The 13,467-nt window shown below is 42.0% G+C and overlaps 1 protein-coding gene across 3 annotated transcripts in view; it reads right to left on the bottom strand.

Annotated features, from left to right (window-relative positions):
- The window catches only part of ndst2a (N-deacetylase/N-sulfotransferase (heparan glucosaminyl) 2a), a 160,283-nt gene that overhangs the window by 73,655 nt on the left and 73,161 nt on the right, over nucleotides 1-13,467 (bottom strand). The gene's annotated exons all lie outside the window — the stretch shown is intronic.

Below are 13,467 nucleotides of genomic sequence, written 5' to 3'. Positions count from 1 at the left end.
CCTGGATGAGGGGTCTCTTGCACTCGTCTCCTGACAGCTCCTCATTAGCCAGGGTGGAGGCCCAATAACTAATGCCATCTAAACAAGCTCTTCGTCATCTTAGACCGTTCCATTCAAATCATGCCCTGGGGCTGCAACACCGAAGAAGGCCATTTGTGCGTGGGGGTGTGTGTGCGCACATACGAGACAGAGACAGATAGAAAGATAGATTCTACATCCACACTGACACACACCGAGCCTTTATAGCTCCGCTCAATTATTTTGCTTCAATGCTAAATGAACTATATAAGCATGAGATGGAGGAATCTGGTATTACTAAACACAAACTGCCTAAGATACCCATCCAGAGAGAGAGAGAGAGAGATAATGAAAGACAGGGAGACAATTAGAGAGAGAGAGAGAGAGGGAGAGAGAGAGAGAGAGAGAGAGGAAGAGAGAGAATGAGAGAGAGAGAGAGAATGGGATGGAGAGAGAATCAGAGAGAGAATGAGAGAAAGAGAGAGAGAGGGAGACAGAGAGAGAGAGAGAGAGAGAGAGAGAGAGAATGAGGAGTGAGAGAGAATGCAAGAGAGAGGGGGAGAGAGAGAGAAGGAGTAAGAAAGAATGCAAGAGAGAATGAGGGAGAATGAAAGTAGGTTAAGAGCTTTTAATGATCAAAATCAACAACGCAAGATAGGTAATCAACCACGTTGGTCAACTAAGCCCTACACCAGACTGGTCACAAAAGCCATTTTTTGAGATTGATATATTGTCCCAGAAATAATGGCCATGAACAATATTACCTGTCAATTTAGACCATTTTTATGCCACAGATAAAATGCTAATAGGGTAGCATAGTACTGTAATTGCACACCTTTAGAGCAATTAACTTTCTGCATAAACGTATATATTAAATATATTTTGACATTGAAACTGGAATATAACAAGAGCAAAGAGAAACTAGACAAGACTAGTTTTCCCGGACCGCCATTAGGCATATGGCCATTGTTTACCAAAGCATATATTGTATTTTGTGCTTGTGTTGTACAGAAAACATGGAGGGCAGGGATAATAAATGTAGAAATGAAAACAGAAGCACAAATTTTGTTCATAATATATAACATTGACATCAGTGTTTTTCTTGTTCATTTTATTTAAAAATAAATACTCCATGATCTACCACCAAAGAACAAAGATCCAAGAATATTTTGTTGATTTTAAGAATTACAATTACTTACTTATTCAACGTAACTGGTTAGAGCAAAGCATATGAAGTTTAATGTGGCTGTGCGCACCTATATGGAGTTTTATAAACACACTAACGCCACAAAATGTCTCCCCACCACAAAGACACACTCACATAAATCAAGACTACTTCAGCAGTCCTCCTCTCTGTGAGATATCACGTGTGTGAATGTTGAGTTCCGAGCCGTCCTGCTGAGCTTGTGAACTAACCAACACGAGCCAAAGCTCTGGGATGGTGTTGCGGCAAACACAGCCCCAGAAACACACAAAAAACGGAGCGAGTTCCTGTCTTATTTCCTATCATTCACCCACAGCGCTAAAGAACCTACTGTTTGATGGTTTCAGCTGGGAACTAATTTTTCCGGTTCGCAAACCAGTTTATGTCGGTGGAAACTAACTGACTAAACTAACAACAGACAGTGTAGTAGAGCCACCTTCAACATTAGGAGTCAGTCCGTCAGTAAGCGAAAAAAAAAAACAAATAGAAATAAATACATTTTATATAAGGGGTCAGAAAAAAAAAATACTGAGGTCCATATACTGTAAGATACATTGTGACAGACCCAGCTCGTATGTTTATTTTTTTTATAAAATGGACAACAAAAAGAATTCAATTAATTAATTACAATTATTTGAATGGGAACTAAACTTCAGCTATAATTTCATTACAGTGTCAGGCCTAGTTTAAAAAAAAAACACTAACAAACAAACAAAACCTCATACTTTGAAATAAACCTAGCCAAACACAGATCTACATCAGTGTGTCTGCCACAGTGTATACCAGCCCTCCCGACATCAGCTGAATGCAGAGTGGCGAAATAATCCAGACCCATGCTGCTGCAACAGGTCTGATATAAACCACACGCAGGCCCTACTCGACAGACGGAGTGGTCGGGGGCTCTGGAGAGGACCGCAGGCCAGGCTCAGGAGAGCAGAGCCTGGGGGATGAAGGATTACCTGAAATATTCATTGAGGTTTTCCTCCTCCTCCTCCACTCCATCTCCCTGTACTCTAGCCCACAGTGAATCCCCGCTCCCCAAGGCGTGCTGCTTTAAAGACAGATTAATGCTAATCCAGGTTAATACAGGAGGCAGGAAACACACACTCGGTTTGTGTGTGTGTGTGTGTGTGTGTGTATATTCCTTTGAATTATGATCAAGCACAAAACAGGTAAACATAAGAAGCACAAGAAAAAGAGCATGTACAGCTACTTACAATGCAACCCTTCCAAAAAACAATATGAGTCTTTGGTAAATTAGGCAGAAGAGTGAAAAAAGAAGTGACTCTCCAAGTGACTGCTTCCCCTTTTGATGCTGGGCTCTGAGGGGTTGTAGGACATGACTGCTGTCTGTGGGATGTAGAGTGGGCGAGCTTGAGAGTGTGAGAGGCAGGCAATGTGAGCTGCAACTGTTCACACAGCAAGCAATGTTATATCCAGAAAATCTAATTCTGAATTTCCCCCATCCTTCAGTTGCAGTCATTCACCTGAAGCATGACTGGTGTCTGTAGTTTGCTTTTTTGGTTTGCACGGAAGTTTTAAAACTGTTGTAGTTACAAAAGTGAAAGTGCAGAGTCAGAAGCTAGCATTATACAAAAGGAACACTGTGTAAGATTTGCTTAGTATTTTTGCTCCTGGGCTAAAGTTGCAGAGTGTAATTCACTTTTATAGCATATATATATATATATATATATATATAATACAGCTAGGTTAAATACTACATAGTGTTTCATTGAAGCAAATCAAATTTAGTTTATTCATTCATTACCTGTAAGCGCTTATCCAGTTCATGGTCACGGTGGATCCAGAGCCTACCTGGAATCATTGGGCGCAAGGCGGGAATATACCCTGGAGGGGGCGCCAGTCCTTCACAGGGCAACACACACACATTCACTCACACACTCACACCTACGGACACTTTTGAGTCGCCAATACACCTACCAACGTGTGTTTTTGGACTGTGGGAGGAAATCGGGGCACCCGGAGGAAACCCATGCAGACACAGGGAGAACACACCAAACTCCTCACAGACAGTCACCCGGAGGAAACCCACACAGACACAGGGAGAACACACCAACTCCTCACAGACAGTCACCCAGAGCAGGAATTGAACCCACAACCTCCAGGCCCCTGGAGCTGTGTCACTGCGACACTACCTGCTGCACCACCGTGCCGCCCAAATTTAGTTTAATTAAATTAAAATAATCTTAAATAAATTTGCTTACTACATACTGCTATCTATAAGATCACAGTATTAATGGGCAGTATCCACTTTCTCATACTATCATACCGTCTCTAGATTTGAACACAGCATATGCGATTAACGGGCGATAAAGGATTTTGGAGGGCGTGCGGGCTGGGTACTGGGTGATGACAAACTTTAAAAACAGTTCAGCTCAGCACTAAGCAAATCATGTGACTGGTCCTGGACTAAGACAAAACCAAAATAAGAGTGGTAGCTGGCCAGATGAGCTTAGAAAATGAGCTAAAAGGCTAAACACCACAGCACAGGCTGCGTTCCAACAAACCGAGGCTCATATCACAACAGTTTTTGAGGATAAACCTTAATATCTGTGAGCACAAAGTTGACTGAAGGGTCTTGTGAGTGTTTTTGTCTGTCTTCTGTTTTGCTTCGACATGATATTACAGAGTTTAACATGGCGCTCAACTCACAACTATAGGGGGGGCTACTGGGCTACTTTTTTTCCCCACCCATATTCAGAGCATGATATGACTAGTCAGTGAGCTCCCACAGGGACCCCTCCCAGTGGCCCTCTTAAATGCACATGAATGCACTTGATTTTGCCATGTACTAACCAAACACACAGAGATACCGCTGTCTGCAATAAACGTTATTACAGTTATACTGGCCAAACCTGAATTTTATGTCTATTTCTATTTAATATCTCTATGTCATAAATCCATATCCACGGCCTTTATCAAAAACATTTTATTGGCTCCCGTTCATAAGCAAATTGATTAGAGACTACTTGGTAAGAGGATGTCAGGAAAGTGTTTGTAGTTTGCTCTTATCCACAATTTCCATTACTCATTAGCGACAGCGAGCAAACAGACAAAGTCTGTACAGCTTCACAAGTGGACAACATTTAGTAAAAGCACAGTTCTGTGCAGATTTCATCCTGAACGTTTGCTTTAAATTAACAGCATTTCCTCCGGAGCCCAGGAGGCATCTGAAGCGAGAACTCTGTCCCTGTGTTTAGAGCTGTGAATGGGGAGCTGAAGGGTCTTTATTCGAGCCAGGTGGTAAAGCTCTTTGTGTGGATGGAAGGAGGCCTCTCTGGACTGTGCTTGCTTTCTCACCGTCTCTCCCTCTCTCTCGCTCCCTATCTTCTCGTCTGTCTCTCGCACTCAGAAGCGGAGGAGGCGGAGGCGGCCGTGCGCGGCTCTAGCAGAGCGTGAGGAATGGGTCAAACGCTCCACGTCGCTCTGCTCTTTTCTAAAGCAGCTCCGCTCACAACACACTGCTCCCCGCAGAGATTGCGGCAGCCTGGAGAGAACATGTTGACTCACAGCTACATTAGAGGCACACAAACCCACACAGGCATAAACACACAAATGCACATATACTCCCAGCTTTTCTGAATGACACATGTTAAAAGAATTTTTCAATTTAGACTCCACTCTGATCAAGTGTTCTCTTCGCTGAAACAAGAACGTGGTCGTTACAGATGCACATCTTGCTTTTCTGAAGGAGAGGTAGACTGCCCTTTGGAAGACAATGGACGATTCCATTCTTTCAGCGCCGTTTCATTCACTTTCTCTCTGCCATACACATGCTCTCTGAAGGCAGCTCTTAAGCTCTGTTTGACATGAGTTGGATTAGCTGTACCAGTGGGGGTTCAGACATTTCTAAAACAGATAAAGCTCCTTGTTTCATTTTCATAGTTTGTTCTTTAGCCACAATTTCAGTCTCATCGTCTGCTCCACCTCCACCTCATAATATTGGCTACAGACTGTCTTTCTAATATTTATTAGCAAAACAATTAGAAAATACAGTTAATCATTAATGGAGCTGTGATTGTTGTCTGTAAATTAATGTCGAGGCTTTCTTATTTTGGCAAAAGAACATATCCGGGATATCTTTTTCTGACTTCAGGCACCAACGCTGAATGCTGCCAGACCGCCAGTTGGTTGTGTTGTCATGTTCCAGACATGTGGGTGTTTAGTTGCTTTCACTGATCTAACTTATGTACAGTTCTCAAATGCCATGTAATTAGATTAAAAAATTACTCACTTAAAATGTGTATGTAATTATACAAAACACAGCCCTTGTTTTCCAAAACAGTTCATATGGATTAAATATTTACCCAATATTTTAAACATTAATAAAGCACCCTGAGGGGAGACACCTCTGTGTGTCTTGTTGGTTGCTCTTTGATATCTGGGCCAGTGGTGTGTGCATGTTAGTCCCGCCCGGTGGAAACGCTGGCCTTCCACACGTTGTATGCTCTTCAGCTTAAAACACCTTACAGAATTAAAACTGCTCCACCATGCTCCTCTGTGTTTAGCACCTGTGCCTCTATGCAATGATCTAAATACCAGAATGGGAGGATGAAGGCATGCCTTAAGGAAAGGATGAGGTGAATACGAAGCATTTGTTTTGGTCTGCAATGCTGGTGCTCTAGTGTGATATCTAATAGCAGATTGTTGCATTATATCTCCTTTAAACCTATAAACAACTGAGAATATTTGCTAGAGCAAGGTGGAATTTATTATATATAAATCCTATGATTACTTTACATATAGCTGCTGATACATCAAACACACCACACACTTCAAATCATGAATGATGAATAAACTATAAAAGCTTCTCAGGTGAAACTAATCCAACTCTTAAAGAGCTTACTTTAACAGAAGATGGTGAGAGACTGGCAGGGCTCTGGAGATGGTTCTATGTGTCAGAGCATATCAGAATAAGCCCAGTGGCCTGCAGCAAAGCTGAAAGAGTAGGAAAGCAGCCTGGAGAGAGGCCTCCTCACACAGCCTGCAACAGACGGCTTTAAATGCAAGGGCTGCGGCTGGACAGGCAAGGGTGAGATAGTCATGCTCAATGACAAGCTGAATGTAGACTGAAAGAATGAGCGCCTCTTGGGTGAGGGGAACAAAGGAAGAGGGGGCTGCGGCTGTTGCTTCTGTTCTGCCTGCTTCTTTAAGAAAAAGGGTGCAGCGGGGTCCAAGCGAATGTGTGGATAAAGGATAGATTAAACAGCAAAGGCCCCAGAACTTCCTGCTTCCCTCTCTCATGTGAACTACATTCACTGCAACACAGCTGCTGTAATCATACTTAACTCTGGGGTAAATGAGGATAAACATACACTGTAAATGTACAATCAGTGTTAAATTGTGTGAGTGTTTCTTGATGAATGGATGTATAACAAATGATCAGAAGTAGAAAGATCATCTTTACCCATGTCTGTCATCAGTATTCAAAGACTCATGACATGTGAGGGTTTGCTGGATCTTTTGCATAGTAAGTAAAACATGTGTATGTGCGTTGCAGTACAGAATGAGACACTTATCACACAAACGGCCTTCACATGTTCTATTCTTAGGACATGAGAATAACAAGCAGGCCAGAGTGCAATAGGAAACAAGTGAAGGGGAATGAGAGAGAAACAGGAGGAGAGAGAGGGAGACAGAACAAGATAGATGGTTGCTGAGGGCAAACCCTTGTGGCTTTTCACAGGGTTAGCAGAGACATACTGCACATGCTGTGTCACTGTAGTGCACCAGAGGAGTGAAAAAATTATTCCAGTAAAAGCATGAAGCAGTTAAAAGGTGGCTAGGGTGGTAGCTGGTGAAGCGTGCTCTAGCGTCTCTTTCAAAGCCTTGTGAGAATAGAAATCATACTTAAGTTGAGCTGATGAAATTGTTATGCTATTTTGAAACCACATATTTGTACTTAATCACTACTAATATGTAATAGAAACTATATTAATCTACACAAACACTATGTTCCCTTTTAAAAGAGATTGTTTCTTATCCTCCTCCACAAGTTACATAGTGCAGTTTCTGCAGCGCTGAGCCTAGAGTAGCATTAACAGAGGCTCCATTTTCCCCATTACAGGGCAGTGAATCATCACAATGATTTTTTTAAGCTGCAATTTTAAGGTCAAAATACCACCTAGTGCTGCTTTAATATATACAGAGTATACTAGTCATGTTATTTTCACCACTCTTCTAATACAATTTAAATATATTTATACGCTTATATATATATACACTTATAAGTTGTATACTTGTAACTTACAAGTATTGTAATTAATATATTTCTATATTGTTCTATTACTGCTTTGTTTGTTTTTGTGATTTTGATTTTAAAATTTTATTTATGACCTTTTCCAATATATTTATTCGGGCAGCTCAGAGAAATATACTTCACTAGTATTAGAAGAGTGGCGAATAACTATTAACTGGCATATAACTTGTATTTTAAGTGTAAACTAATTACATATTAGTAATGATTTAGTATAAATTAGTGGTTTAAAAAAAAAAACATCAATTTGCAACTATTTTAGCACAATTTAAGTATTTTTTTTCACAAGGGAAGTTACATCGTGAGAAAACAAATATAGCAGGACATTGTGGTCATCACATGGACATAATATGGACTACTCTATTAAACTGCAAGTCAATACCTATTGTATTGCTACATAATCTGTCCTAGACCACATATACACCTTGTATACTGGTCAAATATCTTTCCGCTTATTTACAGAAATATCTGTTTCTGCTCAAGGTGGTCACAACAAACAGTAAAATTTGCTGTGGGTAAAGGCTTTATTTGCATATTAAAGCAACACACAGTATCCACTGCAAGGTCAATCTTCTTACAATGTACAAATGTTCTTAACAGCAGAGTAAATGTGTTGTGTCAGTTTGCTTTTTTCATGTTTTAGAATTCAGCCTGTCCTTCCTCCTTTGAGGATATCGCATCCTCACTGCTGGGAGAAGTGTAAGTGGATAATATCTGGTGCTGACTCATGATCAGATATTTTAAAATCCATTATCACTCATCCACAATGGCTCATACTCGCATGCTCTCTCCTTAACATTCACTCAGACGCACCAATTCAATTCCCCACAGGCATAAAGTAAATTTAACTTTCATTTCCACTCGAGGATCTGCTACTAGTGGAACGTCACTTGAGCATTTCCTGTCTTGATGTAATCGGTCTCCCATCCTTTCAGCCTCCAATTAGGCCTCCTAGAGGAGTGTCATAACCGAGGAGGACTATTACTGTGGTAGACACAGAAGGAGAGAAAAACAGTGATTGAGTGTTTGGCATTCAGGACTGAACGTATTGAGATGTTGCAGAGCAGAGGGGTAATTCAAACTGATAGCAGAGGTGAGAGAGAGAGAGAGAGAGAGAGAGAGAGAGAGAGAGAGAGAGAGAGAGAATGTGTGTTTGACAGAGAGACTGTCTCTCTACATTTGACACATGTCGAGATAATTAGATGAGAAATGATGGCAGACAGTCAGGTTCGGCTGAATGATTCACTCACCTTCTCAAATATAGACAAGGTACCTTAAAGCTTCTGATCTTAACTCTGGAGCAAATTGGATTCTCTTATATAATCTACTTTACCCAATAGCACATCTGTATTGTGAGGGCTCAGTATCATTCCACAGATTCAGCTAAAATATGGATTTTTATTTTTCTATATTCCCCCCTCAGAACGCTTCCCAGCATTCAATAGCTGCGTTCCAAGGCTGAGGTAGGAAGTGTCCTCTGTAGACTCCTCCTTAGTAACCCAGGTCACACAAATATGTGTGTCTGAAAGGTCTAACCTGCCTCAAAGCACTAACATTCATTCATTTATTCACTATCTTTAACCACTTTAAAGACAATAGTCTTTAACCAGTTCAGGGTCGCGGTGGGTTCAGAGCCTACACAGAATCACTGGGCGCAAGGCAAAAACACACCCTGGAGGGGGCGCCCATCTTTCAGAAGGCACCCGGAGGAAACCCACGCTGAGACAGGGAGAACACACTAAACTAGCACTAACATGACTAAGTTAAAATAGATTGTATTTGCCTATTAATATGATATATACACCTTATATATATAATATATAATATATGCTGGATATGTACTGGAATATGCCAATAAGCTTACTGATTAAATATAGTGTAGAGAAAAATATTTTAATTCATCATTTATTTTCACAACTGCTGAAACTTCTGAAGCTTAGTTTTTCACCATGTCTTGTTTATATTCTCCTTCTCATCATGCGTGCGCAGAGAATTGTGAGTAACTGAGGGGCCAGGTAGTGTCTCAGTCACACAGAACATGAAGGTTGTGGGTTCGGGTCCTGCTCCGGGTGACTGTCTGTGAGGAGTGTGGTGTGTTCTCCCTGTGTCTGCGTGGGTTTCCTCCCACAGTCCAAAAACACACGTTGGTAGGTGGATTGGCGACTCAAAAGTGTCCGTAGGTGTGAGTGAATGTGTGAGTGTGTGTGTTGCCCTGTGAAGGACTTGCGCCCCCTCCAGGGTGTATTCCTGCCTTGCGCCCAATGATTCCAGGTAGGCTCTGGACCAACCGCGACCCTGAATAGGGCACAGTTTCAAACACAGCGTATAACTTTTATTTGCTTTATGACTACACTTTATATTTGTGTAAACACTAGCATATCGTGACCCCAGCCTCCAGTTAGTTGTGGTCATGTTGTTATGAACACAGGGCTTGTGCACTAACCGTTGTTTCTGATTGATCTCACCCATCTGCTGGCAGCTGGCAAGGCTCTGTTTTATCAGATTAAACATGCTCACCTGAGATATTGCAATCCTTAAAAATGTTATTAAACTGCTTTTACCGCTGACTATGCCAGCAGTTCTCAATCCCACTGTAACACACCTGATTAACTCCCCGGGTAATTATAAAGTCCTTCATGACTTCCATTAAAGCAAAGGCCACACAAAAAGGCTGAGACCACGTGCCCTACGTCAGGTACATCACTGTGAATGAGAGCTGTAGGCTCTTAAGACTTCTAGCCATGCGGTGGCCCCATCATTCATTAAAGTGTCACTCTGTGATCTCGACTCTGGTCTCAGTATAAATTAACGTCACTTGATTAAGAGGGACAGGTTCACTTCTGGTGTCGTGACAGAAGGCCCCTGGGTGTCACACTAGAACTTACTTTCTGTCACTCTATCTAAAAAACCCTGAGGACACACAGCTGGGACATCACTGACTGAGTAGACTGACTAGGGCCAGCATACTTAAGCACACATGCATGCGCACACACACCTACACACGGTTACACACAAAAAAAAGTGACTGAAGGCAGAGTAAGGCCTGGTTGGTACATCGTTTACCCAGTAATATCAGCAATATTTGATTAATTATTGGATCTGACACCATCAGTTATCAGAATTGAAAAGTATCACAAATTCAGTTAAAGCTTTTTTTGCGTCTTGTAAGTGGCAAAGGATTTTTTTGGTCCAAATAACCTGGTAATTTATTAAATATTACTGTAATTGGTTGCTGCAGTTAAATATTGATATAGCACTTTAAAGTTACAGCATCACATTAAACTGATGCATATTTATGTCTAATAGCAGAGAAATACACTCCTGCGGATGTACCTCTCTCTCTCTCTCTCTCTCTCTCTCTCTCTCAGGGCCATTTAAACAGCACACTAAGTGAACATGAAAACAATCAAGTCGCAATCCGTAACACTAATAACGATGTGCGAGCAGAGGAGAAAGTTCTGCTCCATTTCCACCCAGCTAACATAATTTAAAATAAAGCACACACTCTGGGTGTGACAACAGTAATTGGCCATTGGAGTGTTTTGAGAGTGGGTCATTTACCTAAGCAAAACGAGGCCCTGCTCAGCAACACATTACATTACCATACGTCTACTACGCACTTCATCATTTCATACCACAAACGTAATGGAGACATTTCAGTAGCCTTACGACCACAGCGAGGACCGGAACAGCAGGAGCTGGCAGTGATGGAGAGAATCAGAGGGGTTTCTCGGCGTTAAATTAACACTAATTAGAGTGAAATTGATTGAGTGAGGAAGAGAGGAACGCGTTCTCTCATTACCAAGCAGCCATTACTCTTCATGTGACGTGCTGCTGACACAGTCTGAGCTGTGAGTGAGATCAGTCAACACTCTCGCTTCTCTCCTTTTCCGCAAACCGCCGTAGTGTTGAAGCGTCCTCTCCTACAGCTTTCACAAGTAATGAGGGCAAAAAAAGTGTGCTTCAAAGCTTCTAAGTTCACAAAGAAACTTGGGTCAGGTTCACATTGCTGTCTTATTGATCAAGTCTGATTTTTCTCCTCAAGGCCAAACTGGAAAGAAAGAAAATCATACTCATTTCAAAAAACGCGAACACAGCCTAAGATCTCATGCTTGATTCTGAGATACAAGAACAAACGAAACTGTGGAAAATATCATTAATGATGAGTGTGCCATAGTAAATATCCCCCCATCTCACACACAAACCCTTTCACACATAGCTCAGAGTCTAGTTCCTGGCTCAGCACTCGTCATTTTCTCTGGTTACCTTCTCTCTTTCTCCATCCTTTTCCAGTGGCACTTGTCAGTAGATATGGGGCTTGACAAGCCTCTGACAATGCACAGTCTTCTCACATATCCAGTCACACACAAACTTATCTTAGTTTGTGTCTCCAAGCCATGCTCTCTCAGTTTGGACCCATTAGAGTCTGAGGGAACAGGCTGAAAGTGGAATATCTCGCTGCTACTATAAGATTTCATATTACAGTGGACAGCTCCACTGCCCTGAAGGAAAAACAGCATTTAAAGGGTAGAATTATTCAGTGAGGTTCTAAAGTAAGTACAGCTTTCCATAATTATTAGATAGTCAATCTACCAATTATGTTGAATATACATTAAACAGGTTGAATACAAGGCCGGTGTTTGATATGGACCTCTTGCCCACCCAATCAAAAATTAGTAGCTTGTTGCCCACCTGAAAAATTAACAATCATTGGAAAACAAGCTTTAAATCCCGCTTGTTGGGAGTGAATGGAGTGTTTGCGGTGCGTTTTGAATAGCATTTTGACAGGGGGGGGGATCTAGACAGTCATTGGCTGCTGAAGTTAAGCCCCACCCACCTAGCACATACTGCACACCCCGCTACGTCAGCAAGAGCGCGCCAATCTTACCCTGATTGTAAAATGGCCGACCGACAAACATAGGTAAGTCATATCAACTATTTTTAACGATTATATTTTTAGTAATGCACAGATTGTCATAGAGGCTTAGAGTTAGACTGGTTAATCTAGGGTGTGCAGAATGGGAGGGCAGGGCTTCACCAGCCAATGACTGTCTAGATACCCCCCCCATACCCCCCCCCCCCCCCCAAACACGCCATTCACTCCCAACACATGTTAAATGTAGAAACAAGTGTTCGTAATGTTATGGTTCACTGGTGTACACAACAAGTAAATGTTTATAGCACCAAACTGCCCAAATATTATCTCTACCAGCCTACCCTGATACAGCAGGAACTAATTTGGAACTGGAGACCGAACCTGAAAATTTAATTCCCAGCTGCAACCAAAGAAGAATGAGTTCTTCAGTGTGAACTGTAATGACGTCCATGGGCGTGTTAAGCTAAAGAAGCTCCAGAAAGAGTTCAGAGCTTCGCACAGTGTAGTTGGATGAGTCATATGCAGAGTGTCTTATTGTGCACAGTGATTTGCAAGAAATGCCGCATTGTTCGTTTTCTGTGGTTGTGGTCAGCGTGATCTTCAGAGGGTTGTAAAATTTCCTCCAATGCTCTCACCATTCTCAGCCTCAGCAGGACAGCTCAGATCTCAGCATCATTTAGACATGTAAAAGAATCTGTTGTTTACCGTGGATAACATGTTATGGCTCTGTATGTTACTGGCTCTGTATTCAGCCACAGCGATGCCAGAACGGAGCAAACGTGTGGCGCCCCCTGCTGATGTCGCATTCTTGGTTCCCATCAAAACAGGAGAGCACCGAGTTTCCAATAATCTTAAACCGAACCGCTTCAAGAACCAGAGCTCTTTTGGTGGAAAAGGGCTAACAGTCAGTCATCACATTCCTTACAGTCAGTCACCCAAGGTGGGGATTGAACCCACGACCCGGAGACCCAGGAGCTGTGCGGCAGCCGTGCCTCCATGGCAACCATTTAAAATGATTAGATTCAATCCAATAACATTCAATCAGGGCAGTTCAAAAACCAGCTTTCGCATGAACAGCCCATGATCGTGAAG

Source organism: Hoplias malabaricus, chromosome 8 (genome assembly GCF_029633855.1).
Source record: "Hoplias malabaricus isolate fHopMal1 chromosome 8, fHopMal1.hap1, whole genome shotgun sequence".
Lineage (NCBI taxonomy): Eukaryota > Metazoa > Chordata > Actinopteri > Characiformes > Erythrinidae > Hoplias > Hoplias malabaricus.
Note: the sequence above shows the minus strand (reverse complement) of the source record. Positions and strands in the feature narration are given on the sequence as shown.